The sequence below is a fragment of the Notothenia rossii genome, assembly GCF_949606895.1.
Source record: "Notothenia rossii genome assembly, chromosome: 1".
Taxonomy (NCBI): Eukaryota; Metazoa; Chordata; class Actinopteri; order Perciformes; family Nototheniidae; genus Notothenia; species Notothenia rossii.
The window spans coordinates 86,564,779-86,578,206 of NC_136912.1; the positions used below are offsets into that span (position 1 = coordinate 86,564,779).

General features: G+C 39.2%; 1 protein-coding gene across 3 annotated transcripts in view; it reads right to left on the reverse strand.

The window, feature by feature from the left end:
* The window catches only part of sbno2b (strawberry notch homolog 2b), a 61,649-nt gene extending 50,731 nt beyond the window's left edge, over window positions 1–10,918 (reverse strand). Inside the window, exon 1 of one of the 3 annotated variants that reach the window (XM_079647634.1) lies at window positions 10,685–10,918. The gene's annotated coding sequence lies outside the window, so the exon portion shown is untranslated. The remainder of the gene's footprint in view (window positions 1–10,684) is intronic. The other 2 variants (XM_079647635.1, XM_079647636.1) reach the window with 2 other exon arrangements.
* Window positions 10,919–13,428: the final 2,510 nt, after the last annotated feature.

Genomic DNA, 13,428 nt, shown 5'->3' on the forward strand with positions numbered 1-13,428 from the left:
GAGCCGCAAGTCGTGTGTGTGTGTGTGTGTGTGTGTGTGTGTGTGTGTGTGTGTGTGTGTGTGTGTGTGTGTGTGTGTGTGTGTGTGTGTGTGTGTGTGTGTGTGTGTGTGTGTGTGTGCAAGCTGTTTGTCCCTGATATGATGACAGGTTGGACTGGATAGACCAGACCGTCTGGACACAGACAGAACCCTGTGTGATGCTAACAAGCTCCACACTCTGGGCTCTCTTTCTAATACATACGCACATTTTAGAAATCAAACCATATATTAAGATGTACACAATGCTATAACTTGCTAAAGATAGTATTGTGTTTACATTTGAATTGCAGACTTCTCTCTTGAATCTGTCAGAATGTATTAGGCAAACCAACCCTATCATTGGGAAACTAACCACAATGACCTACTTTCTTCAGATATGGTTAACTCTTGAGTCAAAAAACTGGCAGCTTTGTGCCTCTGCTGCATAATTCAAAGATGTTATGAAAGTGAAAATATAAAATGATGTGCATGAAGTCAGCATTAGCACTTTCACCGTATGTGCTTTTATAATAAATCTGTTTCCCTAAAAATAAACTACTGATTCTAAATGCATGCCAAATACATGTATAAAGAGAAACCATCAACTCATCATTTTGACTTCTGAATCAATCCAATCACCTAGCTCTCCACAATGCATGTCTGTGTAGCCTCAGTAACACTCCTTGCCCCAAACTAATCAGACTGTTACCTTCCGTCCCCCCTCCCCCCCAATCTGCGACATAGACCTGACGTGTTCACTGGGGACAAAGCTGAGGTAATAAATCCTAACAGAGTTCATGAGGGTCCAAATAAGAGGGCCTTTGTGTGTCAGAGAGTGTGCAACAGAGAGACCTTACCCAATATATTCACATTGCCAAAACACACAAAGAAAGGCCGTTTTACCCTAAAGCTGCCGGTTTGATACTGTCTGGATAAGGGTATAAGAACATGTGCAAAGGACCAACAGGCAAACCTTCTAGGCAGGAGGTCATCAGAAAAAAGATATGGGATCTGATGTGAACGTGTGTGGACAGCTTCCAGCCTCTGAGGTCCAGATGAATGCAGTGGAAGGGAAACAAGGGGCAGTCATGGAGTGTGTGTGGAGAGCCTGCGAGGCCCCTTTGGTGTTGTAGAATTGTACTCAATGCAACACCCAAAGGAGGCTTTAAAGCTTGGATGCATGAAAGCTTCTTAAGCCTCTTGGAGGGTTATCTCGGTCAGAGGTCTTGCTAAATTACTATAACCCTTTTCAGCCCAACATGCACGCCACAGGTGGTGCAGTTCAATGGGCCAATAGTATACAAGCAGTTCACAACCATCCTTGAATTAGGCTTTACCTGGGTGTAAAGCATTGTTTTATAATAGGGAAACTAGCTACTCTAAAAAAAGACCATGCAGAGAAAAAGGGTGAAGAGAAACAGAAAGTTGTAAGCGGGTGAGTGAGAGAGAAACTAAACTGAAACTTGATTTTGTCTCTATCTGATGTAATTATGTGTTATTATATTGCATTACATGGTTCAGGGGTGATGTCTATAAAACTATAGTTAAGTTTCTGAATGATATAATCACAGGTTGCTCTGTGTGTAGGAATACAGTAGTAGTTGTACTAGTATTAATAGTATTAGTACACATTCTACAGCGGACAGAATAAATGAGTCAGTATTTGTGACAGCTGAAAACACACTACGGTAGTTCTCCTGATAAGCCTGAGCAGACAGACAGTCGCTGTCATTCCATCCCCACGTCACCCACCACCATGGCAGTTACTGTCTCTTAGCAACAGAAACATTTCCGTATTCTGCTGTCCCCTGTTAGCCAACCCCCCACTCCTTCAGCCAGCCTCTGAAGATAATCGATACTGATCATGGTCCCACATATCTGCTTCCTGTAAGGCCTCTCATTACCGGAAAACAGCAAACCCCCTACTACTCCTAAACACCATGGACAGGCAGAGGGAGGTGATGAGGGAAAGAGGGTTGGAGATATGGGGAAAGAAAGATAAGAACGAAGCATGCCCACTGCAGCACTGGGGACACAAGGAGTTCATTCATCAAAAAACCCTGACTAGTTATTTAAAAGATGTCTCTTCTTGCCGATATCTGGATTTATAATGTGTATCAAGACTGTTCAATTAAATATCCAAATGATGAAAAGAGAATGGCCATGGTATAAAGATGTACACACACAACACCTTTGTTATAAAGCAGTAGAGAAAGAGACTATTTTGTAGGGTAATCTGTTAAATCTGTTAATTACTTCAAAGGTTACTGCTGGTTTTTGTACAACCCCCCTCCCATGTGTCTCCCTCAATCTCTCTCCGTGGGTGGCCTGGCGCAAAAGCTCTCTGCAGGGAGATTAGGCCATTTCAGGTGCACCGATTGTGAAAATCTGAAAGAAATGAAGCTCAAACACTATGCGATGATGATCGTTGCAAAATACACTCAATGACCTGTGTGGGCAGAAGGAGTGCAAACATGGAGATTTAGTGACGCTAGAGAGTGCATTTCGTGAGAAGTGGCCAGTTGGTTCCCTTTATCTGTGTGAGTCACTGTGTCCGTCTGTCAGCCAGACAGAAGTTCACAAGCAGCATGCCACCCTCACATCACAAACACAAGATGTTTGTTTTTATGTTCACAGCAACCAACATGTGCTGCAAGTAGTACATTAGGTGAGAGATAAAACGCAGAGTGTGGCAGGAAGCACTGTCAGGCTTTATGCTGTTGGCCTTTGGAGAGTATCAGTTGTGGCCAGAGCACATGGGGATCATCCAGGGAAGTGTGACTTCCTTAAGCTCCTAGATCACGATTAACGCTCACGAGGAGAACAACCTCGCTGCCTGGCGCGTGTGCCATTTCAATCACAAATGCACACTCACATGTAGAGTGCTGAAATATAATCAATCCTCCACTCCACTATTTGTACAATATTTTATTCTATGGTAAGGTGACAAATTCCTAAAACAAAAAGGAGACTGTATGACTGAGAAAATACACCATTTTGCTAAGGTTTGGACAGAAGGATGGTCATTATCCCACTTTCTTTTGTGTCCCCTCAATTGTTGCTTCATCACCTCTCCCAAGTACTAAATCCTTCTCTAGGCACAGAGAGAATCCTTCAACACGTATCTGTGATTTATCTTTATTACTACATGCTCATGGCCTACAGAGGAATCATTTTAGCCACATTTCTCACAGACATCTTAACAAAAGTACGAGCATACATTGGCTGTATGACGTTTGACGCTCCACCCACGTAAAACTGAAACCATGTCAAGTCATTAGATGTCCTGTACGTTACATGTGTGATGTGTTTTACATCTAACCTTTTCATTATATAATGACTTTTGGAAGTATTGAAAAAGTTTGGATCACAAGAGTTGGAAACAATCCCACACAGACACAAATTGTACAAATAGTATTATACTAATAATATTAGTGTAGTCTAATTCTTATCTGCAACTGTACCGTTAGTGCATTGACAACTATCTCATTGTATCTTCCACTCTTCTGTTGTATGTGTATCTGTCTTAATGATGATTCATTTAATCCAATGCACGACACTCACTCATGATCTCCAATCTGAGTCCATCAGCATTGCCAGTAATCAGGTTAGAAATGATCAAGCAGCAGCTGCCTGACACCAGAGCAGCGAGGGGGCTGTTAGTTGGTTATGATTGCCTAGAATGGCTGGATTCATTAGCTACCGTGATAAAATATTCATAAAAGGAACAAGTAACTTCCCAGGGAAACACAGGGCTTCGTCATTCAAAACAGCCTACATTATTAATTAGCACCTTTTTCAACACAAAAGGCTTATCCCTGCCTCTGTGTGCACGTGCACAAACACGCAGAAACACATTAATGATGACACAGAGTCCTGTCTTAAGCACAAGGATGAGAGGACAGACATTAGCTACCAATCTGTTCCTGTTCCCCTCCCCACATTCACACTCTGCATTCAGCATTATAGTCATGTCCATGAAGGGCTGCGGACAGCCCAGTGACCGGGCAGGACACTGGATAGAGAATAATGATCGATTGACTGCGTAACCTTATCTGCTGTCTTATCAAAAGCCGGGAAATGGAAACAATTTGGGTTTTAAGAGCCTGTTGTTATTGCATTTCCACCGTTCAAATATTTATCAAAGAGGCTCTCTGGACTGCGACAGCACAGAGGAACACATTGAACAAATAGAGTCAATTCAATGATTTGGTCTGACTGAAAAGAAGGGCTCAAAGATTTAGATCCTTACAAAGCGATAACGATTCATCTTAATTAGATTCCTATTAACCCACTCTAAGTGGTTGTTCAGCACCAGTTTGCCTTGATGATAAATATCTTTGGGCCCACAAACACCAGCTGAATGAGACATTACATTGATTTGTCCATAAAGGGGGGGGGGGGGGGGGGGCTTAATCCAGCACTTGTGGCTCAATGGATGCCTTTGTTGTGGTAAAGAAAGAAAGAGGAAAGAAAGGTGAGTTTGAGAAAGGCCAAAGCTGGGGCAGTGCAGAGAAGTAGAAACAGATCACACACACTCTGCTTTTGCAATGGCTTGATGACACTCTTTTTGAGGAGTACATCTACTTCTACCACCACCAGCCCCCACCAGAAATAGATCAAAGCATGTGTACATCAGAGAGAGAAGGATCCACTTAGCTGCCTCGTTTTCCTCTGACATCTAATTTCCTCGGAATAGAGGGATGATGACACATGCTAGCTGGGTGCAGCTCTCTAACATGCATTGCTCTTGTTCAACTAGTTTGGTGAACAGACAATAGCTTCTTTTAAATAAACAAAGTAGAATAGAAAATACTCATAGGCTGGACCGATTTGAACAATTGGTTAGTTAAGGCTTGTTATTCAGGCTAGTGATTCTAGGTGCATTTTCTCACAGCTAAGTGTCTTTTCCACTGTTGTAAGGTGAAGATAGAAAAGAAGACCAATGTAAAGTCACAACTTAAAAGTTATATGCGTTTTTTGTTGTAATTAAATCTCTATTTATATCTTTTGGATTACTTAATGAACAGAAAACGACTCATTAAAATACAATGTAGCCTTTTTCATTTACTTTCATCCGCCCAGACACAACACAGCTCCTCCTTTTCCTTATTTGTTCTGATGGTAAAGTATTATTATCCAACTTGATCTCTTGGCGTCAATCATTTTTCTCGACCTTTAGATTCTCAAAAAAAGTTTGAACCATCTTTGTCCCCATTTATTTCCCCCTCCCACTCTATACTGTTGCCGCCCCTTCACTGCCCCATACTCTCTTTGTGACTCCTTCCCCATTTCCATCACTATCCCTTTCTAGTGAGAGCCTGTTGTTTTCCTATTTCCATCACAATCCCTCTCTTGCCTTGTGCTAGCCATGTCTACATTTTCTTTATGTTCATTTTGCTTTCTCCCCTCTCACCCAGCCTGACCCCCAGATGGATTCTGCTGATCGGAGGCATCTGGTTCCTTGACTCTCAACCTCCACCCCCACCCTTCTTAGTCGTAGTTAATCAGAGGCAGTCAAAACACCAGGCGAAAGCTATCAGATGCACGTTTCACAAACAATTAACATAGCACAGGGAAGCAAAATGTGCACTGCTGCAATAGAGCGCGAGATAGAAGACAGGGTTTAAACGTGCCTGTTGTGATGTTACGAAATGTTATGTTACATAGATAGTACTAAAACAATTGTTTTGCTCTAAGTGCAGCTTATCCTGAAATGGCAACTGGAGCAAACCTGCGGCTCAGAATCTAAATAGCTTGAAGTACTTAAATAAATTAAAAATGACTTAATAAAGGTAAGTGTTGTATCCAATGTAGAGTAAGTGTTTCAGTTTAGTGAACTCAGCTGTGCTGCTGTTTACATCCAGATAGTACTCTGCTCCACTTCCAATGACCTCCATTCTCTGGGAGCAGTCTTTATCAGTCCTTCTGCACCCTTTGCTTTGCCCAAATCATTTAAACTCAGGTCATCTGTCTGGTATCAACTGAGGCGCATACTCATTGACAGGTAAAACTACTGTAAGCCATTGAATTATAAAGATTAGCCAGAAACATGTATTTTCTCAAAACATGTTAGTGGCTTATTTGTGGAAGACAAAACTAAAAGTTACATTTCATCAAATTAAGAAATGCATTGAGTGTATGTGAATGTGTCAAACATATCTAAAATATTTGTTATTTTGAGGAACAATAATTACTTAAAGTTAAATGTTTAACTATTAAGTACCACACTCTTTATTGAAAAGGTTATTTGCTTTGTTAAGAAATTGATATCAGCCAACATAGTTATTATTCTTTGTTAAAATATCATTATTGACATCCCCTCATCTTTTCATACTCCATTTCATTTAATCTTCTCAAAAAGGTACAATGTCCATAACTGAAGGATGTGACCAAAACAAGGAAAAAACCAACTGCTGCTGCCTCACAAAAAAATGACCACACATTCAAATACGATTGGATCAAGATATGTGAGATTAATTGAACTGTTTTTTAAGGACAAATGTTAGATCAGACAAGTTAATAACGTCGGCTGCCAGCAGTGTAATTGCCTATAGGGTAGGACGAGGCAAGTCAAAATGTGGCTCATTGTTTAAATGGAACTGAAGTGGCTGGGAGGAATGTCAGTAAAGGCTGCGTTTATCACTCCCTAACTGACATCTTCAAAAATAAATATCCTCAAACCTTGTCAGTCTTCTAGTTAATAAGAATGGCAAACATTTACTCATTCTGTATTGTCAAATAACCTTAACCAAACCTCAGGGTGTCCTGTAACAAGTTTGTAAAAAGACATATTGGAATTGACATGGACAAAAAATATAATGAATGCAGTGTCTAGAAACTGCTGTGCTGTGATTATAAAAAGGTACAAAGACCAGAAATTCAAAAATAATTTAAAAGAAAATAGTTTAATCTCAATAAATATAGCATGCTATGTCAGTGGTGAGGTGTAAAGTGTCTTATAAGTTGACACTGAACCTCCAGCCAAGCAGGGCGTAAAGTGGCCGGTGATAATATTGCTGTGGTCTGTGTATTGCAGCAACTACCTCCACCCACAACTTAACTGTTGTAACTTGTTACAGTACATTGATTTGTAGTCAAGCAGTGGGCTAGAGATAATGCATTGCTTCAACAAATATATAGTATAAAGCTATGCCCTGACTAGAGAAAGGTGCATGTATCAAATGGACATTTGGAAATAAAAGTCTGCAGATTGGTGGATGTTCTTAAAATAATTGACCTTATGTAAAATTGAATCAACTCAATGTATTTACAACAAAGATGATCTACAGGCAAATAAAATGTTTTGAGATGAAAGGTGAAATTTGCAATCAAATTTGCATTCAGAAGATGAGATAATATGAAATGATGAAAACTTGCTTAACAGCAAATAACTTCATATAAAACATATGTTCTAACATATTATGCAAATACACCAGTGCAACATTCATCAAAACAATATGGGTCATCAACACTGCTATAAGACCCCCAAAGCAGGCAGGACAGCCATATGTTGGATAACATTAGTTAATCACAAATCTTTTGATGTTAGATGTGGGGAAAAAGGCCAGTCTATTACGCTACTCCAAACATTTACAGTCCAGGTTATATGTCAGCCTTAAAAATAATGTTTGTTTTTTACTTCCCTGTTAATCACATGGTGCTGGATATAAATCTAGGCTGATAAGTGAAACAATGACACACAAGGTATTCAGTCATGTATCAACGTGGACACTTATATTTCTCTCAAATTTCCTTCCTGGATGAATCCCATTTTGGAATCATTGTTTGCTTTTCTAAGAAGGATGTTGACACACTTTTTCCACAGAAAAAAGGCAAAGCAGTGAGGAATGCTACAGTGTTGCATGCTATCCTGCATCTCAGTCAACTCGTACAGAGCTCTTATGTGGCTTGGGAGTATTCCACATAGCCTCCAGGTCTGGATACTAGTTGAGACATGGGATACTCAAATAGCCCATTGTAAAGGACCAGTTTGTCTCGTCACAATGTAGAAGTGAACACTTTGGCCACATAGTCCCCAACAACAAAGTCTTGTTTTTCTTGCTTTCTTATGACCAAACATCCATGTTATGTTTAATACATGAACTATTATCTAATGAAGGCCAGATTCCGGGAAAGCAGGAACTGAATCAAACGTATTACCTAGCCCCGATTCCCCTCCTCCACTCCACATTTTTCACTCTCACTCTAATCAGTCCACGGGCCATAAATTAGATTTATCACTGGCACCAATTGGATAGGGGAGAAAAAAGGGACTAGCAAAGATGAAGGCAGAGGGAGAATGGAAGCCAAGTCACAAAGAGCAGGGGCCATGAGCCATGGTTGAGCCATGCATCACAGCTGTTTGAGTTCACACCACCAGTCAGTGTTGAAAAAACTAATATCCTAAGAGTATCATATTGACAAAAACCAGATCAATACAATTAAGAATATCCATGAAAATTAACATTTCGGAAAATAATAATGTCTTGAAACATTGCGGACCCATTGGCTAATACTGATTTGAAATACTCCATGTTCTGAGTTGCATCCTCACAATTCCTGTAGACGTAGTATTAACACATCTGGTGTGTTTTGTGACCATCAGAGTCCCTGCAGGGCATGCAGCCCTCAAATGTCTGACACAGGAAACTTGGGAAAGCAGGAGCTGTGCAGCACAAACATGCAACTAAACTGTCACAGAAGTAACCTTTAATAGGACTACAATAAGGGGCCAGGCAATTGCAGATATCCTCAAAATAAACCACAGCACACCAGTGTGCCAAAAGTAGCCAGTGCCATAAAATATGTCCACTCACTTGGGAAGTACAATTATTCTGGTTACATCAAAAGACAGAGCAAATAAAAAAGAACATAGGATACAGCCACCTTTCTGCCTGTGTGTTTGCCTCTGAGAACAGCTATCTAATAAGTTTTAGCAGTCTAGATTGTGGACAGGAAAAAAGGGAACAGTGAGTTGTGTTTATTAGCCCTTAATTTTTCTAGTCAATCAAAAAGCTGAGCAGCCTGCCTGTTGCTATTACAACCTATGAGGGAGACAGAGCTTGTTGCAAGAGGGATTTGACAACAAATGACACCAAGGCTGTTGACCATGTCCCCGGGGTCAAGAGCATATAGTAAAATATGGGAACTTTTGACTTAACAGTCACCAAAAAGTGTCCATCAGCAAAGGGGGATTTCTAATAATGAAAATTGGGATTTGAAATCATTAGAAAAATAGCAAACCACTATGACGAGGCTTGACTAACCTTGGCTACAGGCAACAGGCCCACTGGAAACTGAAGAGTGAGAATTGCACGAAACAAAAAAAACTAGGGGGGACTTCTTTGTGGGAACTGTTTTCATTTCCTCTTGGTCACTCACTCCTCCAGTCAACCCCTAATATGCCAGTTTATGGTTTCAGTCTCACACTAAGCAAATAATGTTAGATCAGATATTTCCACCCCTACTAAAACACAAGCAATGAAACAAAAACTGACATGCCTAGCGTGTTGATGACTAAAGTTAGTAAAGTACAGCATTACACCATCTCCTTTATAAACGTTATGATAATACATGCCGGGCACAAACTGGGGCTATATTACCCAACTCTTTGTGAGATCCAACGTTACATTAATCCATCTTACTCAATGTACACTTCGATAATAACGTTAGTAAAACAAGACGTTGCCTTATGTGTAAATTAATAGGCATGAATAAATAACTCTTCCTATTTAACGTGTTTATGAATTAAAGTGCGTGGACTTTGTGAAATGTTTAGCAACCAAAACCGTAAACGAAAAGTGGTTTATAAAGAACGGTACCGGGGCACACTGATCTTCGAGCAGCACAAAGAAAGGCAGCCAAGGCTCTTCATTACAGGCTTACTGCCACTGTTAGCTTGCCGATCGGCGAAACACTTTAGATGAGATAGAAAGAAACCAAACGTTGGATACAACACATTTGTGAATTGCCCACTCCCGTTTACTTGACACATTATCACAAATGAAGCAATATTTTAGACTAGTTTGATACTATAGACATACTTAGTGTAGCCAACTGTGCTAGCTAGGTTAGCATAGCTCACAGTCGTGTTCTGACTTTGGGTATGTTCGTTTTGAATGTTAACTCCGTCTGTTATTGGATTAGCCTCACTATCTTAACTAGTTAGTGTGTTGAAGAACATCTAAGATTATTGTATGACATGTCTGTGTAACAAGCACTTAGGCAAGCATGTTTCACTTTAAAGTAACGTTATCACGTATTTGTGAAGAGCCACATTACTTGGTGGTTACCGATTATCAGAGCAGTAGCTTAGTACAAGCTAGCTAACGTTACGTAGTAACTAGCTAGCTTGGAATAAGCTAGTGGTTAGCTACCGGCCTTTCTTGACCGTTGAATCGTAATTGCGAATACCAACAACACGGCGTCTTATCCTGTGCTACAGATAACCCTAACCCAACTTCTCTTGATCTCCACTTTATCCAAGACTACCGATATCGTCGTCTATGATAACGCTAAACTCAGGGGAACAACTGATGACCGGCGTAACCCGTCGTTAAAAACGTGCGCTCCTAGGAGAGGCTTCCCTGGACGCATCTTGTTGTATAAAGGCAACTGCCGATGTGTCGCCTGCCTTTTCACAATATCTTCGAATTACACTTACCATCAATATGTTTCTTATTTTCAATCCAAACCCCGACCACACGGGATGGTTTTCAACGAAGACTCGCGTCAAAGTAACAGCAAATAGCGATTTTATCCAACTTATTCTTCTTAGTTGTTTTCTCCACTTCCTGATTGAGACGGTGCCATTTTGAATAGCGAGAAAATATTTCCGCCGCTGTCGTCACACGCAGTGCCGCTTGGTGATCGCGAGCCGAGAGTAGCCCGACAGGCCATAAATAGTTCATCTCACACTGATCTCAGACCTGAACCAATGCTTAACAAGAGAATACATTCATTAAAATGATCGTAAAGAAACTAAGTAGATTTCCTCTAGTACACGTTTGAGGCACTTGTACTATACTAGTATTTCAATGCTGTACTACTTTGTAGTATACTTCTTCCGCACTACACAACCCTACATATTTAATAATAGCCTACCTATTTAATACCTTTACTTGCTTTGCCGATTTGGATCAATGGTGTGAAATGTAATCAACACATACATAAGACTTTACACAAGAAAAACCCTGAAGCATAAATAGTTAATATAAAAATAGCTGCACCTTTACCAGCTTTGATAAACACATTATTGCATCAATATTTATAATCAAAACATATGATATATTATTCTAAGATGAGTACATTTTTTCAAGACAACATTTTGATACTTTAAGTATATTTTGATGCTGATCATTTTGTACTTTTAGTTGAGTATTCATTTTGAATGCAGGACTTGTAACAGTAATCTGTCACAACCTCAGGAGCAGTGAGTGACCACACACACGCACACACCCCCCCCCACACACACACACACTTTTTATTTATATACTAATATGTATATATTTTTTTATTTGCACGTTGTTCGCATACAGTATGTTTTGTGTTATGCTGTTGTGCCACATGAATTGTTGACTTTATGTTTAGTGTTTCTTTGTGTCTTTGTTCTGTTATAACACCTTGTATTGTATTGTATTCCTATACTCTGGTATTTCTACTTGTAGGCTACTTGTCCATCTAAGATCGAAGTATTTCTCCCACCTCTGAAAATGATAGCCAATAAGACAATAAATGATCCAATTACTGCCCAATTATTGGCCTTAAATAACGATAAGTCGTAATAATAAGCTTCGGAAATTTATTTTATTAAATAGCCTAACATCAATTTACCTGGTAAGATCTACAACTTGATGCTGCTTGATGTGACTTGCTTATAAATTGACATATCTAAAAGACTAAAATGTTAATCAAACTGCAAAGGAATTTTACAGGCAAAGTGTATTTGGGTTGGTTTTAAATTGTCCCTATACCCTACATTCGGTGTACGTTTGTATGATCTCAAACAGTTAAAAAGCTTTCGAAGTTAATTGAGCCAATAACTTCCATTAAAAAATGAAAATATAGTGAGGCCTATTCAATCAATCAATCATTCTAGGAAAGATGTCTATAAATGTAAATCCATGAGACGTTACCTATTACAGATATGCCTGTACTTCTTTATAGAGTATGTCATTTTTATGATTGAATTAGAACGTAATTTAGTAATGATAGTAATAATCAAAGCTAATGAATAACCTAATGAATGTAAAAAGAGCTCATTGTGTAATATCAGAGAGGATTTTGGAGAATAAACCAATATAAAAAAGCATCCTGCAAAAGTAAAAATAACGCACAATAGAAGGGAAACATAGAGAGAGCATAAATTGCATTATGTTTAAATTTAGGAAAAATTAAAAAATTGTTATAAAAAAAGCCTTTCTGTGTTTTTTTAGTGTTGGATTTTCTCTGCAACTGACACCAAATATGTTTTGTGACTGTTCTATAGAGGGTATTTTCATTCAAGCAAATCACCAGAATTTCTTCCCTGCAGACAGTTATTGTATACAAACCAATTTATTAGATGTTAGATAGATGTTCATCTATGCAGGTCGCTGTCTCTTTTGGCATCCATCAGTTCCTTCTACGTTATTGAACCATCGAGCTGGAAGAGTTCCAGTTGTTTCCAGCAAACACACAGTGCCACGGCTTTCCTGGTAAAACAGTCCCCCCCTTTCCCAACATAGAAGGTTGGTGGGAATTAAAGGGCGTGTGCATGTGTGTGTGTTGTTTACATTTAAGCTACTGAAATTTTCCTCAAAGATAAAAGATATTGGCAGGGTTGAGCTTTGTCTTCCCTGTCTGATGTTGTTGTTTGTTCTTTTGTCAGACAGGTGGTGGCTGTTGATACAGAATTTAAAGGCAAGCTCCTGGCACATTTAAGTTACACCTTTATGATGCATGAGCTAATAATTGAAGACCATTTGAGTTAGGACTAACATTGCGTTTATCTGTTGTAGCGTCACTGTATAAGAATCAGAATTACATTTATTTGCCAGGTGTTTGTACACATACAAGAAATATGACTTACCTGTGCTATTATTAATGTACTTACACAGAATAGGAATAGATATTACATATGTATCTGAATTGAGTCAACGCAATATCAAGCTGTGATAAACCAATTACCCTAATCTTTGGAAACATTTCTGATGTTTCTGAATATTTTAAATCAAAAGCATTTCTAATTTAACAACCTCAAAATCAATAGGGGGGGGTCTTCTCTTTTAGCTTGGATCTGGTGCACCCTACTGGAAACATACTGCAAATACTTGGTTTGGAGTGAACTGGATTTTGAATTCTTTAAGAAATAACTGAAATATTTAAGTTGCAGACATAAATTAAAGGGCTTAGAAAAATTACCCAAAG